The sequence below is a fragment of the Meleagris gallopavo genome, chromosome 6 (genome assembly GCF_000146605.3).
Source record: "Meleagris gallopavo isolate NT-WF06-2002-E0010 breed Aviagen turkey brand Nicholas breeding stock chromosome 6, Turkey_5.1, whole genome shotgun sequence".
NCBI lineage: Eukaryota > Metazoa > Chordata > Aves > Galliformes > Phasianidae > Meleagris > Meleagris gallopavo.
The window spans coordinates 27,812,072-27,837,768 of NC_015016.2; the positions used below are offsets into that span (position 1 = coordinate 27,812,072).

Consider the following 25,697-nt stretch of genomic DNA (forward strand, 5'->3'; position numbering starts at 1 on the left):
GCCCCGCTCAGGTGGCGGCGTGTCGGGGGGGTCGGTCCAGTCCTCAGCCCGAGGCTGTCCTCGGTCCGCTGGGTGGTGGCAGTTTTTCCACTGCGGGTGCTGCGGATCGCTCCAAGGAGGCCAAAAAACAAGTGTTTGTCGCGGTATTTTCAAACTTGGGCTGCAGCTTAGTGCCTGAGTGCTTTCGCGTTTTGCACCTGCGGTAGGTTTGAGTCCTGGGCTCTGCGGGCTGCTCATCTCATGCGAGTGATTTTCAGGACAGCGAAGTTTAACCCTCACTTTCGATTAGAAGTCAATATCAGTTGCAAGTGGTAGAGGAGCCGAACTTAGGAGCTGCTAGCAAAATTACCTGTGATGCAAAGTTCAAAAAATCCCAGTATATTACCGAGTAGCTTGTTGTAGTACAAATAATCACCTGAACTCCATGAGAATTAAAGAAAATGACGAATATTTAATAAAATCCCAACGTAAGTGTGTGTTCTCAGATAGATAGCAGACAACTGTGCAGGGGGGAGTGAAGTCAGCCCGGTGCTCACTTTTATACAGTTGGAGCTATGAGAATGAGTGCATGCACACAGCCAGTCTACAAATTAATGCAAAATTCTAAACATACCCTTTTTAGAAAAAGTTCTGGCTAGAAGATAGAGTCATTACCAGAAGAGTGGTGTTTTTTTTTTGATTACTCATTTCCAAACAATAATGTAGAAGCAGTGAATCGGTCTTCTCTACAGGTCTGGATTTTAACAATGAAATTAGTGTTGTCTTTTTGTGAAGTAGAAATGCATTAGTAGTATTTGTCAACTGTTGGTTGCTGAGGGCAAGTAATTCTTGTAATTGCATAAGGGTGAGCTGTTCTGCCTTTTTGGTCACATCGCTTAATGTCTGGCTGGCTATTACATTCTTGTTCTTGATTAGAGGATGTGAAACTTTACTTTTTGTGTTACTGTTGTATCTATGTCACTAATCTCTTTCCGTAATCTATTTTCTTATATTTGGTGGCCATGCTTGTCATATTAGTTGAACTTGGAGCCTATTTTTGTTACTAATGGAAACTATATCTATTTGGGGTTTTGCCCTTTGGTATCAAAGGGACAGATAAATGTCTCCTCTTCACATAGAACTATTTGGATTTGCTTTCTCACCTGTAATTATAAGAGGAGGCATGACTATTAGCCAGTCTTGTTGGAGTTACCAGAAATTATTCTGAATTTATCTTGCATGTATTGCTTTTTCTTCTCCTAGTGGTTATGACTTTTGGTTGCTCGTGCTGTTAGACCAACCTTACAGAGCATTGCAGGTGGTGGGAAGGCTCTGATTTCTCACATAGCTAATTACAGAGCATTCACTGGGCTAAAAAGTAGGGAGAGAGGTCATAAGCTCCTGTAACTGACTGGAGGGAAGAAGGGGAGAACAGTTCCAGCACTGCTCCTTGCCCCACAGTTTGGCACTACTGTGATTCGAGCCAGTTTGAAGTTGGTATTTTTGTGCTCCAAGTAGAATTCAGAGCTCTTCAAAGAGAATTTTAAAATGAGAGAAGCGATGCACTGCTGGGAGTAGTGCCTTTTGTGAAGAGGTTGCTTCTTTTTGATGTTTCATTTGTCATAGATGTAGCTGTGAAGGGAGCCTGGTCGTTGTCTGTAGCAGTGGGCAGCTAGCATGCAGCAGTGCTCATGCAATGCTGTACTGCTCATGGGTTAAAACAAATAAAGAACTACTTCCTGCTTCAGGTGCAAATAACTTTAAGTCATGGCAGTAACTCAGAACCAATATGGGAAGTTCCCCCTGCAGCCACCCTATCTTTATGGGCCGTGTAAAGGACTGGACTTGACAGGGAATTGCCTGACAGAAATGTGTTTTTTTTGATCCAGTAGGGAGTCACCATATCACAGCTGAAAAGAAAATGCAATAATGGGAAAACTTAAGCGGCAACTGTTCCTGCATTTCATCTTGTTATCTTGTCATCTGGAGGGGAAATAAAACAACAGCCTAATACACAATGTGCATTCCAGTGAAATGTAGTTTTCTTAGAACCTCGGTGCCTTCCGCAGATTTCTTCCCACGGGTGGTGGAGCTGTGCGGGTCCCCCTGGTGGCCGCTCTGCATGGCCCCTGCTTTGAATTTTTCTTCGACTGTTCTATTTTGTTTTTAAGGTCTTGTCTGCCTTTTCTCTACTGATTATTAACTGAATTGCTGCTTTGGCATGCTAGTAAGATAAAATGCATTGTTTTATTGAAGTTTACTGGAGATATAACATCCTTCACTTAATGTTAGGATCTGTAAGTGTTGTTTCACCTCGCTGTCTTTAGATTCCTATGCTTTTCTGCCTGCTAGCTCAGTCCTGCTGTGATTTGCTTTGTTGTTCTCTTTTTCAGAGTTTGGGTAGGAATTGTTTTGCATAACGGAATGAATGTAATAGACAAGGAATGGGGTGGAGGGATTTAAATGTTTCATACAGTGCAGACACACAAGGCGTAACAGCATGTTTCTTGAAAAAGCGGACTAAATAAGAAATGATACACTTTTGTTCCATGTTAGCATGAATGTATTCATGATACTAAATATTCCAGAGAAAAATTGATCCTTAATTAAGGGTACATATTAAGGCATAGTGATTTCAGAAAGCAGTGCAAATATACTTTTAACTTAAAAAAAACAAACCAAAAAACAAAACAAAACAACAACAAACCCCACAACTATGTATTTATTCTTTCAAGACAAACAAGTGCCAAGAAGTGGAAGTTCGTCAGTAAAGAAAAAAAAAAATCATTAAAGGCTTGCTTTGTTTAAAGCTCTGTCACACACAGAGCAGCTTGCACCTTGTGTTTGAAATGGAAGCACTACAAAACCTTTGGCATAGGTAGAATAAACTTATTAGATTAGGTGACACTTGTTGGTGTATCTGTATGCTACGTGTAAACTGCTACTTAACATCCATTGCGTTTAAGATTTCATTTTGTTTGGTTGATGGCTTTTTTTTTTTCCTGTGGGTTTTTTTGTTTTGTTTAGGTTTTTTTTTTTTGGTAGTACTTCTTGCAAAAGTATTCAGTTTGCAAGGAATAAGTGCAGCAACTGAAGATAATTAAAGTAGATGCTATGGTCAGCAGCTAGGAACATGCTTTTTTCTTTTTGTGGATAGTCCTGGCTTGTGATCTTAGACAGTATTGAAGGGTATTAAAACTGAGTGTAAAGATTTTGCTCTTGCCTCGTGTTCTGGCTGTCCCCATCGCTCTGTCAGAGTCATTTGGACACTAAGCCAACCTGAGCAACTGAGTGACAGACTGCTTCTGGAGGACAAACAGTTGCACAGCATCAGATGAGCAGCACATGAGATTTTTAGTGGAAACGTCTTTATCCCTTTGCTGCCTGAAACTTCTTTGGTTTCATTGTCTGCTATAGGAACCACTGGAGTGTGCTTCTTGCTCTTCCAGGACAGATTGACAAAAGCTTTTGAGCAGAGAGATTGTTAGTCTGCATTGTATCTGTTTCTTCCAAAGGAATCAGCAGCTGAACATTCCTAAATGGTGAATTCAGTGTGGCAGATAAGACTATTCATAGGAGTCTTTTTCAGTTGTTAAAGTAAATAGGGGATTTTGGAAGGTGTCACCTATGTAGCACTTGCTCAGTAGTAACTGTGATGAGTTTCATATACCTGACCTATGTTTAATTGAATAGACATAAGAAAAACATATTAACACATGCTGTATTGAAGATGAAATGAAAAATACACACAGCTGAAAAGATTAAATCTGTCAGTGAGGTGACACACATGTTCTTCCTTATGCCCTTTTTTTTTTTCTAAGCAAAAAAGTCATCCTGGTGAACTCCTAATATTTTTCTAACATAAAGGTTTTCTTAAATGTTATGGACAAAATATATTTGTGCTGTATTTCATTTTCTCAAGGAACTGCTTCAATTTTCCTTTAAAATACAAATTAGCCTATAAATACTGAAACTTATTTTGGCCTTTTAATAATAAGATCCAGATACTCATGCACTTGTAGTGTTATTAATATCAATGAAGGCATGCATGGTAAGCATGTGCAATTGAAGTTTCTGTTGTCTGTAGCAGACCTCTGAAAACAGTAGTCAGTTAATGCTGTGGTAGCACATCTTTTACAATGGTAAAACTAGAATTAGCAGTCCTTGCTTGTTTTGCAGCTGTTGGGTGATAAGGACTGTAGTTTACTTGAGAGATACTGGGTGTGTGGCAATCTCTGGCTTTTGATTGATTAGAGAGTTTGAATTTCCTGTAAGTAAGGTAAAAGATGATGCCCAGAAGGTCAGCTTAAAACCTGTTTTCTTCTTTCGTGTTTTTCTTCGGAGTTTTTTATTTTTCCTTTTCCCCTTTTTTAATAATAAAAATAATCTTGACATAGCATTTAATTGTACTTGAAGGTAATTTTCTGCAATGCAGCTAGGGCAGCCCTGAGCATCAACAGTTTATGTAAGAGAATGGAAAATGGCTCAAGTTACTACTTATTTCCTCTTCATTTCCATCCTTATTTCTTTTGTCGCTGACAGCTCCATTTAAATCACGGATCTTTGTTGGGTCATAGTAGATAAATTAGATAAAATCATGGTATACTGAAAATACTGCCAACTTAATGTTCTATGCTGCATTTGGGGAATCCTTATGCATTGGGCTACTTGGAAGTAAAAACTTACATGAAAGCAATGCAAAAACAATTACATCTAATGAGTAATTTGTCAAGGTAATTGCCCAGTTCTATATAGTTTCAACGTAACTTGTCAAATTGCTAATAGAAATTTTAAGCAAAGGGGAGGGCAGTTGTGAAAATAGAGAAGTCTGGTATTCAATGCTGCTCTAATTGGCGTGTCATGAGCTGTTTCCACAGGGACCTCTGCTTTTTGGAAACATGCTTTGATTTGGTAATAGTGAGCTGTTCAGTGACAGTTATACAGCTTCTAATTTTGCTTAAAACTTGGAATTTATTGTTTTTTTTTGCTTGCATTGAAGGCTGTTCTGTACACAAAAGTATTTGAAGCAACTTTAAATGGTACTGGTGACATTTGGTGATCTTGAGCTTTATTTATTTTGTTAGAGTTATATTTAAATTGTGTTAATCATATACAAATGACTGTCTTACCTGGATAATATTTCAGAAATGGTGCACCTTGCAGAGCCACCACCCCTGTGAAAGCAGCCCGAATTGTAACAGATCTGTATGTGACTATGTGCATGGTAGGGATGAGTATTCAGGTATCTGGGAGCCCAGGAAAACAGCAAGTTGGCAACATTTACCACATAATTTGTAACAGAAAGCTTTTTGAATTGTAGTTTGTAAAATACAAAGGCGTGCGTTTTATCGTATCATACTCAAGTGAAACATCATTAGCTAAGAGATGGTTTATAGAATGAGTTCAGTGGTATTAGCAAGAAAGATTTTACGTGCTGACTGAGCGGTCGGTATCTTTTCTTGTGCAGTTCTGAGTGCCTTGTTGTCTAGCAAGTTATTTAATCTTTTATTATTTCTAATTTACAATAACCTGTTCCAAACTTTGATAAAGAATTAAAGATATTTGTGAAAAAATGTAATTCAAGTAAAAACAAACAAACAACAACAATAACCTGAGTGTGCTGTCAAATAATTTGTACACTAATAAGTTGAATTATTCATAATTTGAAAGAAATCAAGGCATTTGAATGTGTGTGTAGGAAGGTTTTTACAAATGCTGTATCTGAGTTTGCAAATGTCTATTACGTGTTCAGATAGTAGGTCTTACTGCTTTGTTTAACAGTGAATGTATTGGGGAGAAAAGTGAAATGATCTTAGATAGAATTCTACTTTTTTCCACGAGGAACAGAAGTCACTTAGGAAAAACATTTTACATGTTAAAATTTAAGAGATTGTAATGTTAGATAAATATTTGCCTTCATTTTGGGAAGGAATTTTTGTTTATTTTTTGTTTATTATTATTATTATTTTTTTGCCACAGAGTAAAGCCTTCTCCAGCCGAAGGAGTCAAATCCAATCCCTCCAAGAGGCACAGGGACCGTTTGAATGCGGAGTTGGATCGCTTGGCAAGCCTTCTGCCTTTCCCTCAAGATGTTATCGCCAAATTGGATAAGTTGTCTGTGCTTAGGCTCAGCGTCAGTTACTTGCGAGCCAAGAGTTTTTTTGATGGTAAGAGTTGGGAATTTATTTGGTTTAGGACTGCCTGCACTACAGGTTGTGCTGCTTGTACTACAGGTTGTGTTCACCACTGAAGTACTTAAAATCATTTTTTTTTTTGTATTTTAGTGGAGCATACAATTGTATGGATATATACAGTAGAACTGTATAAATTAGGCTTTACGCTTTCTTGAAAACCAAGCGTACTTATATTTCATCAGTCTTTCAAAGGTTTGCATTTGGAGGCAGTGTCGCCCTTAATGAGTCTTCCAGTCCTTTTTCTTAAACTTTGAAAAATGAGAAGCTGAGATTTATCATTTACCCCTCTGAAAATAGCCCTTGTAAAGCCATTACAGTTGAGTAAATATCATGAGTTCCAATCAGCTGCATGTTTTGCTCAATGATGCATCAAAAAGATTTCATATTATATGCAATAACAACTAATGCCTCTTCCCATAGTTTATTCTGAAGGTGACTTCTAAAGAAAGTAGCAAAGTCTTTCCTGTGTTCAAGCCGTGATTAAAGCAGAGCATGAAGCATTAAGACGACACCTAAGGTTCTCCAGTTGTGTGGGCAGTGTCTACTGACCACGGCCCTGGATAGGGTAATGCAGCAGTGTTCAGGGCAGTAATCAGGCCATGTGCATGTTCTCCTGTACTACCTCAGAGGCATTAGATGAGTGCTACCCCTCTCTATCATTATCTGAGTTCTTCTATAGGGTGAAAAGAGGTGGTTGGCTGCATTGGGTGCATGCTGGTTTCTTCAAAGGCAGGATTAGTTTAGTCCTTTTCTTTGCTGAAATAAAGCAGGGAGCTGGTATTTAAATAAAATTTTCCTTTTTGTAATCAGAAGTTTTATGATACTGTATTGAAGATGGAACTACACTGATAGCTGCAAATACTATGGGTACTTTTTTTTTTTTTGTAAAAAATAACCTCTATCCTTGTCGGTTGAGGGTTTGGTGTTTCAGTGTCATGGTAGTGATTCCATACCAAGAGGACTGAAGAAAGCTAGCTTGCCTACCATAGTTTCACTTTTTACTGCAGGATTACAAAATTCTTTTTCTAATGGCTTCAGTTTGGTAATGCTTATAAATGGATATCCAGTATTTTATTGCTTGATGAATACGTGCAAGTGTCTTGATTCCTGGGCACATTCAGGGTGGTTCTTAGTATGGGATCTCCTCAAGGCTTGAATTTGTCAAATATTTTATAATAGCAAATATCCTTATTTAAAAAAAAAATACTGCTGGAAATAAGTTTTCTGTTGGCATCTCAGTTTCATCAAAGTCTTGGTGAGATGTTATTTCACGTCGATTGTTTGTGTTCTTTTTCTGAATTGAAAAGGAAGTTTCAATCTTAATAATGCACTTGATTTTTTCTTGAAGAAAAGTTATGTATTCTGAATTGAATAGAAGATTGTAGGCTTTTTGCCTCACTTGTGCTGGATTGATAATCTCACTTTCTCATACATGGAAATGCTTCATTTTTGTTTTGTCGTATTCCGTTAATTTGCACTTGAAGGTCCTGGAATAAAGGGGCTAATACTATAATTTCTGTCTAGGAAAATAATTGCATTATTAGTTTTGTGCTGTAAAAAAACATGCAAAAACCTGTAATCTCATCACAACAAACTTTATACCAATTGCTTGTTTCAAATTTGAATCTTAAGTCAGCTTTCAGATGCTTAGAAAAGTGATGAATTAGATGTATGATAGCAGCAGATAAATCGTATATGCATCTCAAGTTGCAGTTTTAACTACCGTGGATACAAAGTTGAAGCAAACTAAAACTGTGTTGCAGCTTTTAACAGACTGTTCAGGTGGAGACCACTTCATACAGGCACATGCAGCTGCTATGAATTTACTGGACCATAGGTGTGCTATGCACATGATTTGTGTCATAATGAATCAAACAGCAGAATTTTTACTTTCTGTGTAGAAAGCATGAAATGAGTGTGTATACTACGTGTGTTCTAGCACTTACTATAAAATAAAAAAACTTTGCTAAGTCTGAAGAGAAAAATAAATTTTATGTTGATTGTCTTATGTAGTTCAAAATGTCTGATGCATGAAGCAAATTTATTTTATACTGTCAGATATAATAGCTTCTGTGATGCTATCTTGTCCTTTTTTCTTTTCTTGGAAAAAGACTTCTTGCTATTTCTTTACAGATAAGATTACAAATTAGATCATTAATCAGTATCAATCTGTAAGTGTTTAAAGGCTAACATTGATTAAAGATAAACATCAGGAAGCAATCTATAACAATGACTAATTCACTATTGCAAATAGGAGGAAAATCTTTTTTCCTATTTTAGAGTACATAAGTAGCACAAAATCTATTTCAGTTGAAGTTGACCTTCCAGAAGAGAAAGAAGTATTTTAAAGTACGTAATTAACAGCAACAATAAAAAATCCATCCACTTCCCTAGGATAATTGTTTTAATGATCTACCTGTACAGTGCTTCTCACAGAACTGGTTTTTGAAGGATTATTTTGTGCTGTTAAAAAAGAAGTGAGGAGAGCCCTATAGGATAACTGATGAATGCATGAGTGAGCCTTGATTGTCACCTTGAGTGCCCGTCTGAGCCAGCAGGTCTCCATTATTAACATAGCATGCTGAAGTGAGGGGAAACGCTAAATGAATAACAGGATGCAAAGGGGGGGGTGTGTAAATTCCTGCGGAAAGTAAAATATAAATGCATAATCATATGATCTTGCTTGAAAGGAAACCCAGGTTTTTGCTGTAACAATAGATATTTTTTCAAAGAAAACACTTGCATTTTTCCAAGTTTAAATAATCCAGAGTGGATGTCTGTTTTGATAAGGTGGAAGTTTGGGAGGAGATGAAAAAAGGATTGGTTTTATGAAAGACATCTCAAGAAGTTGTGTCAATTTGAATAAACGTGCTTCACTTAGATGTCTACAAAATCCTTAGTTCTACTTTAAAAGCTAAATGTAAAAGACAAAAAATCCTTTCTTCCCAGGTCTTTAAGACAGTTCAAAATAGTCTCCGAAGTTAAAGCCAGATGAGTTTTTCTGTGGTGTCAAGATTGAAATGCAGTAAGCTTCAGTGCACTTAACGTATTCCAGATTCTAGGAAACTGATGTACATTTTTTTTTCCATAACCTTTAAACATCTTCTGTTAGTAACTGATGATATTCTGCTAAGCAGTTGCACTTGGTTGTTTTAGTTTGTTGTTCAGTTATTCAATGGCTGCTGTTAAGCCATCCTTATGTATGCTGCTCATCAGCAACACCAGCTCAGTGATGCAGAAGTTGTTTGTGTGGTCAGGTCACTCTCAAGTTAACGTAGTGGTAGATGACTTTTCCTGCCCATGTCATCATTAAGTTCTGTAGTCACGAAAGAGGTTTTGGTAGGTGCTGAAAGTAACTGTAGAATGACTTGGGTTGGAAGGTAATGTAGTCCCCAGCACCCTGCCATGGGCAGGGCTGCCAACCACGAGGTCAAACTGCCCTGGGCACCATCCAACCTGGCCTAGAACACCTCCAGGGATGGGGCATTCACACCTTCTCTGGGCAGCCTGTGCCAGGGCCTGGCCACTCTCTCTGAGCACAGAATTGTCTCCTAACATCTGGCCTAACTCTTCTCTCTTCTAGTTTGAAATTGTTTCCCCTTGTCCTGTTGCTATCAGACAGTATAAAAAGTCAGTTCCCTCCTTCTTACAAGCTCCCTTCCAATACTGGAATGCCATATTGAGGTCTCCCCGGAGCCTTCTCCAGGTTGAACAAGCCTAGCTCCCTCATCGTTTCTTCATAGGAGAGATGTTCCAGCCCTCTGATCATCTTTGCAGCCTTCCTCTGGACACTCTCCAACAGCTCTAGATATCTTTCTTGGGCTGTGAGTCCCAGGCCTGTACACAGCATTCCAGGTGGGACCTCATAAGTGTATAGAAGAGGGGAACAATCACCTCCCTCTCCATAGTGGCCACTGTTCTTTCGATGCAGCCCAGGATACTGTTGGCCTTCTGGGCTGCAAGAGCACACTGCTGGCTCATGTCCACCTTTTCACTCGCAAGGACATCCAGATCCTTCTCTGCAGAGCTGCTTTCAATGAGTTCTTTTCCCAGTCTGAACATATACAAAATAATGACTCTCAAGTCTGCTTCATCATGAAACTGAAGGTCTCATGTGGTCAGCCAAAGATAAGAGGTTATTTGGGACAGTGTTGCTTTTCAGCTGTGTGATGCTACCTGCATATACTAGATAGATTAGCAGTCCTGAAAGTCAAGCAGGTTAGCTTAAATCACTGCTGGAGTATTTATTTTGTGTGTAAGATACTTTCTGAAAGTGGCTTAAGGCAAGCTTGTTATTTTTAAGAGACTGGGATAAATCAGGCAGGTGTTTGCTGACTGTCAGTAAAGCATGACTTTGTATTTGTCCTTGTATTACTTCAGTCTGTTTTGATGCTAAGTGCCAGTACGTTTGTGCATTCAGCAGTGAAAAACACATAGAAATGAAAAATGGGAGAAGTGCAAGTTCAGCATCTGGGGCACAACTGGATAATCATTTAGCCTGTGTTCTTTGTGCCTGCTAAAATGAAAAAAAAAAAATCTTTTAGCTTTGGTCCCTATAATGTTGTCAGTTTGTCATATAGTATCTTACTGCAGCAAGAAAGAGCACTTAAAGTGAGTCTTCAGTCAAAGAGATAAGGAATAATTAAGAATAAAAGTAGAGTTAGCATTTGCTTTCTTTTATTTACGTTTTGGGGAATGGATTTTTTTTTTTAAGGTAAACTGAGAATCAAGGAGAGAAATGAAGTGAAGAAGCTGTGCTATGTATGTGTATCAATACATTAGAAACAAAATTTAACATGTTGCTTATTAATTATTCTTTCATCCATTTCAGTAAGAATTCCTGTGGTTTAAAGTATGTGGTGTTTTCTCTTGCTTAATGGATAGTATTCTGCAATTACAGAAGAAAGTTTCTGTTCAAAATTAGTTCAGGATTGGTTTCTTATGTTATATGCAAGTGATTCTGGCAAACACAGCAATAACAAAATACTTAAGAACTTTTTCCAGTAAGTTTCTGTTGCCCAATTTTCCTTTGTGATATAATTAACACATATTCTTTGGTTTAACATAGCTTAAATTTGCAATGCACCCATTGTCATCACATAAAATATATTATTTGATATAATGTATTTTTCCTGTAATGCCTGCTGGTCTATCACACTGCACGTTCGAGAGAACAGACTGCATGAGGTTCCTCCTTTGAAGAGTATGGCTTAAAATGTACAGTTAAGATGTACTGATGATAAAGGCAGATAATACGGGAGACAACTTACGTATTCTTTCTCATTGAGAATAGTTGTGGTGTATCTACAACCTCGCAGGTATAGATAACCTATTCACCAAGTACTGTATTATTCTCTGAAACAGAAACCTCAAATTACAAAACAACTGATTTAAACTCAACCTCTCAAGACCAGGATACTGCATCAGGTTTAACCAGGCTTGCTTTCATTTCAGACAATTATATTTACTCATTTGTGTAGTGCAGCTTTCTTCATGTATTTTTGAAAGGGCAGCTTCCCTTCCATGTTTTACATCTTATTTGTAAGTTGGAGGAACAAATAAAAAGGGGGAAAAGAATGTGTTGGTTTTTTTTTCTTGTACAGTTCTCCTACCCTGCCCCCATCCAAAATCATTACATAATGTGTACCTTGAGACTGTGTGGGTATTTCAGGGTGAGACTACGACACTATTCAAGTTACTTTCTCTAGCGAGCTGTTGTACTTGTCTTTTGTATTCGTGTTCCTTGCCCTACCCCAGTCCAGTCATACTAAGCATTTATGGCTTGTCTGCTACTGGCTATTTTAGCCTGTATTTTACATAACAGAACATAAGTAGGGATTTAGGCTTTGAAGTCCTAAATTCTGATCCTCACAAACAATGATTAAAGCCATGTAGCTGTGACATCACCTTCAATCTCAATATGTGTATGTTTTCATTGTTACATGCTGATTCTTACCTTGGTTAGAAATGTTTTAGGAGTGCTGTGTCGCTAGGCAGGGAACGCAGCTGGGCAGCCCTGTTCTGCAATGCACTGATACAGCTGACATTCAGTACATCCCATAAAGAATATATAAAAAGGCAAATTCTTTTTGTATCAGACAGTAAGATTTTGCCATGTGAGCATGTCTGTAGGATAAAAGTGAGAAATTGGTTGCTAACAGTGATAGTAAATTTATTCTTCAGCTGTGTTTTTTTGTTTTCTGGAACTGTTGGACTGAATTATTTGAGTGGTTACTGTTAATCATTGTTAGAACTGCCATTGAAGGGAAGGAAAGTAAAAGGTTATCTCTTCATCTATCCTATATGTATTTCTTAATCAAAACCGTATGGGAAATCGGGTTAGGAGCCTCTTATGTTCCACAAAACTGTTGTAACATTTCTTGAAAACCCAGTTCCAGGATGAATAGTATTTAGGTTGTTTTTGTAGCCCTTGTTAATAGGGAGATTAGTTTTAAGTATACTGATGTATGCTTTGCTGTGAATGTTGCAATGAATATTCTGCCTTGTTTGCAAGATCAGAGCCTTAAATATAAACTATTCAGTGCGAACCAGATAAATGTTCTTGAGATTGACATGTATTATGGTTAGAATGATATTCAAAACCAGAACAAGTAACAAGGTAAAATGTACGTCCTCAGGAAGTATTGCAATTTTTCTGACACCATATATTCCAAATCCTATCATTTTTTACTTTTTTTTTTTTTTTGCTGATATCTTTATTGTTAAACTTTAAATCTGAAGATGATAAGATTTGGAGCTTCTGTTTTTAAACAAACTATGGTAACGGATGAACCTTCCTCCAAATGCAGTTGAACAGAGAAGCATAATTAGAGATAGCATTGGGCTTGCAACATCTGTGTTCCGTGGGCTTCATTAGAATTTGCGAAAGTACAATTTGCTTGAATGTGACTTTAAAAAAAACAAAAACAAAAACAAAACATGTTCTGCTAATTTTAACTTTAGTATCAATGCTCCTTCAATTGTACCAATGGTCTGTGAAATCTGAAACAGCTTTAATGGATATATGCCTTTATAACTCTTCCTCCTGCATATACTTGTTGATAGGAGAAATGCAGTAGCTTTTCCTGTTTGACTTTTATACGTGTTCTGATAAGGAAATAAGACTTGCTTGTTTGAGTGAACTCTGTAGATGTTAACTGTTCTAGCTAGTTATGAGATTGTTAACGTAACTAAAATTTTTTTTGTTTATTTTTCTTAAGTATACAAAGTTTGTGCTCCATAAGTGCTTTGATAGAGAAATTAATAATTAATGAACAATTGCTTTGTGAATTATTTCAGAAATCTAACTACACAACTAGAGGTTGGTTCTAGTTACCAGAGCTCTGTTGTTGTAATTGATTCAATTATAAATTCTTTTTAAGAGAATATGAAGCAAGCAAAATAGCCAATTTCAAGTGCTCTTCAGAGCTTCAGATAACATGTTGACAAAAGTTTTCCAGAGGAAACCTCAGGTAGTTCCTATACTTCAGTGTGATGATAACTTGTTAAAGTGTATGTTTTAACGAGACATAACATTAACAATTAAACTGACTGTAGTTATTCTAGAAACTTAAATGAAGTTAACTGTAAGACCCAGAACATTTATCTGAAAGTACTTTAAGAACTTTTAGTTTTGCTGTTTGCCAGCTGTGAACATTAAAGGAGGGTACACACAAATAGGAATTAGTTGCCTTCGGTGATGCGTGCTGAACTCTGCTTTTAATTGTACAATGAGATGCTCATTTTTATCCTCTGAGTAATTGCATCTTAAAATTCAACCCATGTGACATTTGAATTGTTCTGTATTGCACACTTTATGCATGGCAGCATGTAATGTCTAATAAGCTAAAAGATGTACATACATGGGCCTTCAAGACAAATTGTAGTTGATTGCATAAAGTAGGAATTTACTGGAGCAAGTCCATAGTCTGCCTAGTCAAATATTTTGACTCTGGCATCAGACTCCATTGTTCAGTGTTCAACACACAATTCCTGTGGACCAGCACAAGGTACTAGCTTTTCTACTGAAGCATTCAGTCTTAATATGTTCATTTTGATTCTTGGTGTCTGCATTTGAGTTGCAATTGAAGGATGATGTCTTTTATTGATTGTGAATGCACAATGTAAATATTTGTTTATATTTGGAGGAAAAGATAATGGTATTTCCCTATCTTCTTCTTGCTGTGCCATCTGTTGTTCATGCACTTTTATCAGACAGTGATAAGAAATGTATCCAGACCACTGAGACTGAAGGTTTTTTTTTAATTTCTTGACCTATTTAGTTGAGAAACTTTGTAGACAGATGGAACCTGTGTGTGTGTGTGTGTATACACATAGTTATATATACATATATGTAGATATATATATAGCTGCTGATGCTTAAAAAGGAGAATGATGCAAATATTAATTTCTGGTCAGTATTCTAAACAGGTGGCATAAAAATTAACGTGTTATACCTAGCGGTGTGAAAGGAAAAAAAATTGCTCCCTTGTGCAGCACACTGGAGTTTGCAGGCAGGATGCAGTGATTGTGCCCAAGATCTTCAGTGTTGTTTCTCACTTCCTTATTACCAAACTGATTAGTTGTGGTTAGGATAAACGGACTTCAGATGGATGGAAAACTTCTTTGGACCTCGGGCTTCAAGGGTTGCACGCAGCAGCATGAAGTCCATTTGTGGTGTTTCTCAGGGTTCACTATTTCACCGTGGGATGGAACAGATGCTATGCAACTTGTGATGCCAAACAGGGGGCAGTGGTCCATGGGTTAGAGGGCAGAGTTGCTCTTTGCAGCCCTCAGCAAATTGGAGAGGCAGGCTGACAGGAATCTGAACTTCAACAAAGGCACACACAGTCCTGCATCTTGAGATTAACCTCGTGCAACAGTATGGGTTTTGGGCTGTCTAGCTAGAAAGAAGCTTTGTAGAATACGATCTGGGAGTTCTGGTGGACAACAGTTTGAACAAGTGTTGGCAATGTACATGTTACCTTGCAGTGAAGAAGGCCAGCAGATCCAGAAAAATGTTTTTTTTGCCTTTTATTTGCAACTTTAGACAACATGCAATGTACTGGGTACAGTCTTGAACTTCCTAGAACAAGGTGCATTGATTGGAGCAAGCCCAGTGGATTACAGTCTATATAGTAAAGGAGCTGAAATACCTTGTGTGTGGAGAGGCTGAAAGATCTAGGTTTGCTCAGTCTTCAGAAGAGAAAGCTAGTTGGAGATCTTATTGACATTATAAGCTAAGTACTTACTGGGTGTGTATAGCGGAAGCAGATTCTTATCAGAAATGTACAGTAACAGGACAAAAGGTAATGGTTACAGGTTACGACATGAGAAGTTCACATATAGGAAGATGCAGCTAGGGATATTAGGGAAATAACGTTCAACATGAGGGTAATTGGATGTGGGAATTAATTGCCTTTGGAGACATGAAAATTTCATCTTTAACAGGTCCATTGACATTGATGGTGAAATAAGCTGAGAATAAGTATTGTGTCACAAGCAGAAGATTGTTTTGAGCTGGAAAGGAAGCAAACCTCCAGAAGTTCACTTGATTTCCCTATCATGCTTCAGGCATACCAGAAAGTCTTGTGTTAGATTTGGTTAGATTTTGTGTTGGTGCTAAAGGATGTCATCTCATTTGGTTGAATGTATGTTTTTGCCTCAATATAAGTAAAGAGGTATTTCTGTTAGAAATTGCTTAATTGTTACTGCCATATAAATCAAGGGTTGATCTTGAATAGTGTAGTAAAGCAAGGTTCCAAACTCAACTCCACACCCTTTTAAAAAACAGTTATTGCAAAACTCAACATCATATTTGCTTGTAGAATAATTGAGCTATCTGGTTACATAGTATGATATGAAATGTAATTGACCGTTTCTTTTTATTCAGTTGAAAGCATACAGGAATTCCCCAGGCAAAGTTCTATGTGATTTCCATTGAACCATCAGTTCAGTGGCACCATCAGTAGGGTGAAGGCAAATCTAAGGCCTTCCATATTCACTGCTTATTTAAAAAAAAAAAGTCTAAGTTAAACGTTGTGTGCCAGATCCAAGGTCCAAAAAAGGGATTATTAGTGCACAAAACTAAGAAAGCAGATACTTCAAAAAGACTTACTTAGCTGAGTTCAGTCATTTGTTTCAGAACTTGGAATTTAATTAAAAAGACATAAATCTATTTTGCTAATTGTCATTTTCTATTTAAGTGATAAATCAAAAGTATAATGAGTCATCATTTTTAAACAAAAGAAAATATCTGATTAGCTTTAGGGATATAAGCTTTTATTTTTTTCAAAGCATGGGGGGGAAAGTGAGAGGAGAAATAAACTGTTTTAAGATTTAGAGGTGTAAAAGTACAGAGATGTGATGGACAGGTACTTTTGTGCATCTAGGCTCATTTTTCCATTGATCTAATTCCAGAAGGAAGTAAATCACTGCTTTGTCTTTGATTCTACATTTCTCACATCTAAATAATTTAGCAAGCTTTTTTTCCTTTCTTTTCCCTTTTTGTGGCTAAAGCAGTGTCATGTGAATAAGCCTAATGGTATGTTACAGTTTGCAAGAATACATCTCCATTTGTTGTGTGTGTTGTTTTTATTTTTCCTGTACAACCAAGGAAGATGTACCCAGACAAGTAATTGAATGGAAAGTACATCAGAGAAAATGTGTCTATCAGGTTATGGTTTGGGTGATTCAGCAGCTCCTCTTTGTGATAGGAACAGAACAAGAGTTCACTGCCTCCAAGTGTTGAAACCACAAGCAGTGCATGGTTTGGTGTGTAGTGGTTAAACTTCAAAGCCCAAGTGAGAGTTGATGTATTTGAATAACTGTTTATTTCCTGCAATTTAGTTTTCTGTTTTAAAGTAATTGATAAAAGCAGAAGAAAGAAGTTTTATTCCATATAGATGTTTTTTAATAAGTAAGTAGAAACTCTGAACTAAATTTCTGACATCAGGTGACCAGTTGCAGTTTGCTAGCCATAAAAGCACTGCGCGCTAATTGCTGTTCTGCTACTTTATAGGAATGTTATTTGTAGCCATTTGGAGAGTTGTTTTTTCTCAGCTGTTTCATTTGCTCAGGCTCTAATTTAAGTTGAGGAAAATGAGCACTGATGCATTAGAGGCTTAGAAATTATTTGACAGGATTTATCAATGACTACCTTAGACAAGGACTGTAACGACTTAGGCTACACTGTAGGATAAAGAATATTTGCCTTCTCGCTGCTCCTCAGAAATGACTGCTTGCCTATCCACTCCCAGTAAATCTCATTCTGTCTCCGAGTTTGGGAGTGCAGTGAAAGTATTCTAAACAAGAAGCGTGCACGCGTTTGTAGGCTTTTAAGGGGATGAGATTGTACTACGTAGTGTTGTGACGGCTTCAGATTTTATTACTTTTTTTTCCCTCAAGTCAGGATCTATGGCTACTGATGCCAACTCCACAGATAAAATAACTTTGAAGCATCTCACATACCAATGTGGAAACATCTGCTCTAGTTATTGCAAGCGTTTGTGTGAACAAAGACTAACTGTTCCAAAAGCAATCACTGAATTCTCATTTTTGGAGGTAGATGCTTATTGACTTAGCATGATGTTTCTAGAGTGATTAATTAGCATGCTGTGAGCTAAGTTCAGCATCACTCAGTCACTTAAGAAAAAATATATTCAACTTAGTTGTTGATTTTCCTTCTACTTAAGAAAACATAGCGGTGTGCTAAGTACCACTTTGTGGCAACTGAAGATATGTCCTCCTTTTGTGAGAGAGACTGCATAAACACTTAACATTTCACACTGAATAATATTGTTACTCGTTCTTTTAAAAAGCAATATAAATAAAGCAAGAAAGTTGTTTTTTTTTATAATGAATTTTAGCCATCTCATGTAGCAGAGCTTGAGATGGTTGTAGTCTGATCAAGTTGTGAGCAATTTGTTTGCATATAATAGCTTTTCAGATCTTTGACATGAGGTGTTTTTAATTTTTTTTTTTTCATTTCATAACAATCTTAAGAAAAACACTGATCTTCAACAGTTCAGGGCTTGCTAAGCTGCATTTTGGGAATGGTGACAAAAAAAAATGTACTATGAAAGTTGAGGAAAATTATATACAGGTTAAATTTCAAGTTCTTAGGTTTTAAGTTTTTAAAACAGTTTTTTATATCTTTATTAGCATTAGGTAAATATTCTAGATTCTAGTTTCCTCGCTATGTACAGAGCTTTTAAAACTTATTCTTCAGCCGTAAAACTCAAGCCATGTTTAAGAATGCAAAGCTACTGTTGTAGCTTTTAAAAGAAACATTTACTGTGAGTGTAATATTGTAGGGAGAATAAAATCCAATTACTCTACTGGTTACATTTTGGAAAGCATTTTGCTCTGTGGACACAGCAGGCATTTTTGTATAAGTCAGCTGGATTGATTAACATCATATGCTCTGTAATATAAGACTGTCTTGATTCACTGTCCGTCTTTTGATATTTTAAATTGAGGAATAGGATATAACATAAGGTGTTGAAAATAGAATTAGTTATAAAAATAAGGGGAAAAAGTCATTACTGTTGCTTATAACTTTCCAGTTGCGTTTAGTCTGGCTTGCGTACTTTGAAGATATTTTAAAAACAGCACTTAAACATTGAACTTGTTTCAGATCTGAAGAGCAAAATAGGTATTTGTTTCTCTCAAACTGTAGCAGAAGGAAAAAAAAAGGTCATTAGTCAGTTTCAGTCGATAAGGTGTTTCCGTTACTATTTTAACCTTTGGTACTAGTGATACAAGAAGAAATGTTGATTGAGAACTGGAAAAAGAAAAAGCTGTGGCTGACTACTCAGACTTTTGAGTACAATGTTATGCAAGGCGGTTTCCTTCTCAGGCAATTTCTGCTTCCCACAGTAGTGGGAGCATGCTAAAGGAAAAAACAACAAACCTCTTGTTTTGCTGTACAGGCCAACTAATGGTTAACTTTCCTAAATAATAAGTTTTTTTTTTTTTTTACTAAAGAATAAAAAATACTTGGGAGAACACAAGTGTAGTTGTGTGTGTGAATACATTATTCTTCACCAAATAGATCTGTACTGCCTTTTCATAAAATGTGACCAGGTATGTGTTCAGAATCAAAAGTTGGGGTGTGGTTTCAAGAAGTACTGTGTGTGATGTGGCAGGTAGCAGGGCTGAGGACTGCCTCGCATCATGAAATGTGTTTCTTGTCTGGAGCAGGTGGGCTCAGATGACTCTGCCATGTTTATATATGAAGGTGTGGTCAAATTTCTAATACCACTCTGAGTTTTGACTGTATACTGGGATATTGTGCCTGTGCTACAATTATCCATAACCTACTCATCTCTCTTGGTCATTTACTCCTCACTTCTGTCCCTAATAACCCAAACCTTATTTCACATTTTTCTTTGTGCTGGCAGGTGTTGATGACTTAAGTATAATTCAGAAAATTGTGTTCAATGGCATTGTTTCATGAAATTCATTTACAAAGCACTTTAATTCATTATCATTGTTACTAGCTAGAATCTTCAGTGCTGACAAAGACATCAGAAAGACCGTTACCTTTTAGAGATAGGGTTTTTTAAAATTAAGACAGTGTGAAAACTATCTGGAGTGCAAGAATGGGACCAGATTATCCAATGTCTGCTGGTTGCCTATTTTTTTGCTGCTTTCTGTCTGAGGTTTGGTACCTGACAGTTAGCAACCAGTCTTGTGAGAAAGGACTGAGACCTTGTATCTCTTTTAGCCTTTTACCTTATTTATCTTACTTTCACAGTTTAAACTTGTAAGTATCCGAGGCAGGAATGTAGCCATATAAATAGGTTTAAGCATCATCAGTGGAAATGAATAGGGAGGGAAATAAGGTGGAAGAGGTCAGATTCAAATGATATACTAGTTGATATTTGCAATAAAAGTATAGTTAGGTTGAATTGTTCAGTAATCATTACTACTTTAAAGCCATCTCAGAACAACAAAGCCTTTGCAGTCTTTCAGTGCTGTTCAAAATCATGTACTACTGAAAACTGCGTGAGGTCTTCTCTATGTGAGATCATTTTCAAGAAAGATCTGTGTCCCTTTAATTTGGTAATAGCCCCCAAGCCTACAGTTGCTGTCTTTCATAAAGTGGGTCACGTTTCTTTCAGGATGAAAATAAAACATGAGAATTTACACTCTATGTAAATATTTCCATACTTGATGTATGTCTCAAGTATTCAGAAGATTCTTTGGCTGCATTAGCAACTCCATGCCCACAGCCTTATTAAACTTCGTATTAGGGCCATATTGATCTAAACAGAAAGTTCAAGAGAATTTCAGAGGAATTGCCTCAATATTTTTTCTTTTCCCCAAACTATGCCTTCTACCAGTGTACTTTATGACCTGCCCAGCAGACATCTTTCCCTAGAGGGAATTCCAGTCTTTACAGTGCTGTTTACTGACTTCTTACGTCAAAGCCAGAATTTCACCTTTCTGTTTAGTTCCATCAGAGAAAGAAGTCTGTAGATGGTATGAGGACCTCTTTTAAGGTTCATCAAGAATTTGAACTCCAGGTTTGAGATTTAAAATGGAGACCATACAGGGTGCCTACAGGGTGCTTGTAGGCATGCTACAGGCCTGTCGATATGTAGAAGGTTCTCTGGGAAGATAAGTAGTCAAGCTTATCACTTTTCAATGTCACCATCGTGAAATGATCCCTTAATTAGAAACTTAATGCCTAACAGAGGTTGTAGCTTATTTGGCAGCATCTGCAAGATGTCTAGGGAATTGCTTGTTCCATATTCTGATAGCTTTGTTTTTCTTTGCAATTTCGTCATTGTAATCAGCAGCAACCAAATCACTAAAACTGTAACGGCATTTCACTGAATGCTACTTTTTTAATAAACAATCAACCAAGCGAATTAAAATTCCTTAAGATGGTGTATTTATCATATTAAGATGCATATTAAGACCACAAACTCTTTTCCTCTCAAGACACTTATAATAACCACAGTGGATTTACACTAAAATTATATTTGCTTGTTTTCCAGTAATTCAAAAACTAATCTCAAAATCTGGTAAATTAGCAGCCAGTGCAGTAAGCTTCTGTAACATTGCTGCTGCATCTCTTTTTCCATATATTTCTCTGCAATTAAGTGTTTGTCTCCTTTCTGAAAATGTGATAATGAACCACAAGCTTTGGATTTAAATTTAAAATTGGTTTTAACTGTCATCCCACTTTAACACTTTATAGAAGTATATTACCTATTTAAGAAAAATGGAGCTAGAAGGTGCAAAAAATAAATCATTTTGTAAAATAATATTTTTATTATATTTGTCTTGCAATGATAATAATTCTAATTGGATGCTATACCCAAATTTGATTTTTAGTTTTATGAACAAGATGAGCTGCTTATAATAGTTGAACTATTTTACTGTGCTGTTTGCAGGGTAAGTTGCTTCCAGGAAACAGGTCGAATGTCAAGTATTTTGTCATTTGAATTTGTTCTGCAAAATTGGCAACTTTATATTTATATATGTATAGTTGGTGTATTACTAATGTAATGTGCTAAATGTTTGGAATGAAATAGTAGATTTTCTTGGCACTGGAATCTAAGGATGGAAATGCTGTTTGGCACTTAAAAGCAAAAAGTTCAGTTACTACAGTACTAACTAGACTAAACACCCATAGTTCTTCTTATGATCATTAAGAAATGTGTTATTGAACTCTATCTACGTTTATTTTTAATCCATCCTTGAATTAAGCCAAGTTAAATTGGCAAATTAAGTTAAATAGTGTTATGTTTGAGAAGAAAATGTTTGTAGTTTTCACAGCCTTTCATGGAGGAAAGCAAATCTGGTACTACAGACACTACTTTTAATAACTTTTTTTGTTTCTAAAGCTATAAATAGTCTAAAAAAGTTTGTAGCAATGTAATACCTTTTTTTAAAAAAATATCACCTAGAACACCAAGCTTTTGTGAAGAAGGAATTCCTGGCAGTTTAGTGTCTTTCTTTTATGAGACTGAACAATATTCTATTTCAGATGTTCTGGATATGCTTTGTGCAAATAAACCATGACTTTTCCACTGGTTGTTTTAGCTTTGTATAGGTCAGTGCCTTTTTCTGCCTGCATACTAGCATAATTATCATCAGCAATACGTATTTTAATGTCCTTTTGCACTTGTGCAACATACCTGAGAGAGCGGACAGAAGTCATGATTTCAACTAACTGTGTAATTTACACATGTATGCGCCGCATATCTGGAGACAAGTACTCAGTTTCAGTCTTCCTAAATTGGTAAATAATATAAACCACTAACCTTTCTCACCCTCTTGCCATATTTTTTTTTTTAATTGAATGTGTTTGTTTCATAAGGAGTGAAAAATTGAGCTGTTTAGAGAATGTTAACATTTATGGGGAAAAAATAGTAGTAATCTCTTTGATAGATGATGAATTCAGGGACTTCTAATTTTTAGCCATCAGATTTGCAGATATCATCCAACATCCATGGAAGGAGCTTGCAAAATCAGGATGCTACAGTTGATGTTTCTAAGTATGCTCTACTAAACTTGATTCAGGCTTCTGGCTTGCATTAGCTTTTGAGCTTTGGAGAAACGGCTGAAGCTTGGATGGCTTTGAATGTTGAGTTGCGGCATTCTACTGCTGACAATATTAAGGAAGAGCTATTGTTTTTTCTTTACATGAACACCAGATGCTGTCAACTACCATAGCTTAAAGGCAAATACATCCCTTACTAAAGCTCTCCAGGTTGTAGAATGAGTAATAAACATTTTCAGGTGGAAAGAAAGCTGAGGGTAGCGTTGGATGACTTTCTTCACAAGTCAACTTCTTCAGTCCTTGAGATACTGAGTTTATTTCTCTATTATTTCTTACGTTGTTATACTATGAGAATGAGATTCCCTCAACTTTATATGGACTTGGAATGCAGATATATCTAACTGAATCGCAGTAATTTTTAGTGTTCAATTAGGCTGTATTACAAAGGCTTATTCTTTCTTTCTTATATTGTATTCTATGTTAGCAGTAGAAACTGGCATTATGAAACATTCCATTCCTTTTACATTATACGTTTTTTCCCATTTTAGCAAATATAATTTAATGCAAACAGAACAAATGAATTCAAACACATGAAAATGATTTGTAACAAATCTTAGAGTAAGCTGGCTAAAGGTAATGGAATACAAGATCTGTTTCCTAACGCTGTCTCTGATGGCAGACTGTTATACATGGATGCCATGTCACACATGCATATGAAGAAAAAAGGTTGCATACTTTGTGATTTTAAAGCTCTTGGACATAAATGGAACACTGTTGCAGATTTATAAAACTCAGTCTGAAATGTATTTGTATGTAAATGCTACCAAGCTCTTTTAAGAACTTTTTGTCTCTGTTGGAGAAGTAGAGGCATTCTTCTATTTCCTTTTATAAATTTATGTAATGAACTATCTTGTAAAGATCAAGTCATTGAATTTTGATTGGCAGTTTTAAATTATTTATTTTATAGTACCATTGTGTCAGAGACAGCAAGGGAGAGGCATACAGCTCTCAGTGAAAATTCCCACATTGCTGGTCCTGTGAGCTGTACTGTAAGGTATCAGGGTGATAAAGCTGCAGTATTTGCTGTGCTCAGAATCAACTGGTAGTAATTTCTACAAAACACCTCACAGCAACAGTATGTTTGGGCAGGAAAAAATGTAATATCAGAATATGGTGTAATTTACGAGCACAAATTAAAAGTCTTGATGAGCTTGGAATCTTCCTGATCAAAGGCCAGAAATGCAGAAAGGAAGCGGTGCCACTGTCATTAATGCTTGCTCTCTGAGCCCTCAAGAGCTCAATATCTTCTTGTACCTGTTGCCTGAGCATTTTTCTCACTACCATGTTAAGACTAATGATAGATTGTCACTCTGTTTTATCAAAACTAATCTTTATTAGGTAGGTACTCTTAGCATACAAACAAGTGTCTTAATTATAGTCTTGTGGGTAAAACTTAGTACCTATTAGTGGAACTAACAAAGATGGTGAATACTTTCCACGTTTGCACCAAATATATTTTCCCATTAATGACAACTTTCAAATGAATATATTTAGAAATATTAGTAATTCAAAAGCCCTTGTAAAGCAGGTGGAGCCAGAAACACAAAATTATGAACAGAATATTTAAATGTATTTTTGCACAATTTTTTCCTCATTGTATTTTGAATTGTTTAAGCAAAGTGCATACATATCTGGAATTGCATTTTTTCCTGTCCAATATAGTGGACAGAAATAGTTAATATGAAACTTTTTACCTAAAAAGCAATTGCACTGAGATAACTTGACAAGAGTTTTGGGGAGGAACTGTTCAACTACTAGAAGTGTTTTTGCTTTTCTTCCTGACTGAATGCCAAATCTTCCAAGCATGTGGAACAATTTAGCAAAGAATATGTAATTATCGAACAAATCTGTCTTTGTCACCTTGAACATTATTTCTTGTGGCAGGATAAGTGAAACCGCATGTTTAGATTTTATTTCATTTGATCTTCTTCTGCTGTATTGGCAGGAGATTACAAAAAAAAAAAGGAAGAAAAAAAAACAACAGATGGCACTATTAAAATATGAGTTGATTTGAGGTTACTCTAATAAGAATCCAAGTATTCTTGATAAGACGTGGCACAAACTTCTAACTGAAAATTTACACCAAAGAAACCAAAATACATTTATCTTAGTAAGGCCCTGAACAATCTGTGTAAAAACAAACAATATCATGCAGTATCATCACAAGCAAATGTGTGCACATTATAGCACTTAAAATAAAGCTAAAATGAAATTTTGGCTCTTAGGTTGTTTCTGTTTTTTTTCCAATACAGTGAATGCTAATTTTCCATTACAGTTTGCATTATGTGGGTAACTATCCTTACAGATGTTGTTGCCTTATCTGTAGATTTTTTACTGCGTAAGAAATATGCTGTCATATTTAATTCAGTATGCTCCTGGTTAAATGACTTTTGATTTCTGTTAATTAAAGTATTTTCAAAACTGAGTTTTCTGATTTAGCTTATGCATATTTCATAAAAACAGCTATAACATAGCTGAATGGCTCTTTCAACTGGGACTGGATCTGGGACTAGTCTCGTCTTCTGTGATTAGTGCCCCAGCTGGGAACCTGCCTTCTAATATTAACTTTCAAATTTAGGAAACCTTTTTTTTATTCTTTTGTGTAGATCCAAAATTTTCAACTGGAAAGATGATAGGTATTACTTCAACTTATTTCCACTGAAGTGAAAGAAGGGATTGGGATTCATCTGTAGTAAAGTGGTGGGTGTGAAACTTCAGTGTATATATACAGGTACCGAAAAATGGGATAGATAATTTTCTCCATAGATATGTGTATGTATGTATATGCGTGTTGCTCTTAAATTGATGACACCTATTTATGTCATGAAAAATAAAACAGATACAAAGAGCATAATTATTTGATGGAACAAATTCTCAGGTACAGAGCATATTTTTTCGGTGTGGTCACCACCATTAGCTATGCATTTTCACCGGCAATTAACAGC

The 25,697-nt window shown here is 36.4% G+C and overlaps 1 protein-coding gene across 1 annotated transcript in view; it reads left to right on the forward strand.

The window, feature by feature from the left end:
* Nucleotides 1-25,697, forward strand: part of AHR (aryl hydrocarbon receptor) — a 62,140-nt gene that overhangs the window by 1,017 nt on the left and 35,426 nt on the right. Inside the window, exon 2 of the mRNA XM_010712743.3 lies at nucleotides 5,959-6,146. The gene's annotated coding sequence lies outside the window, so the exon portion shown is untranslated. The remainder of the gene's footprint in view (nucleotides 1-5,958; nucleotides 6,147-25,697) is intronic.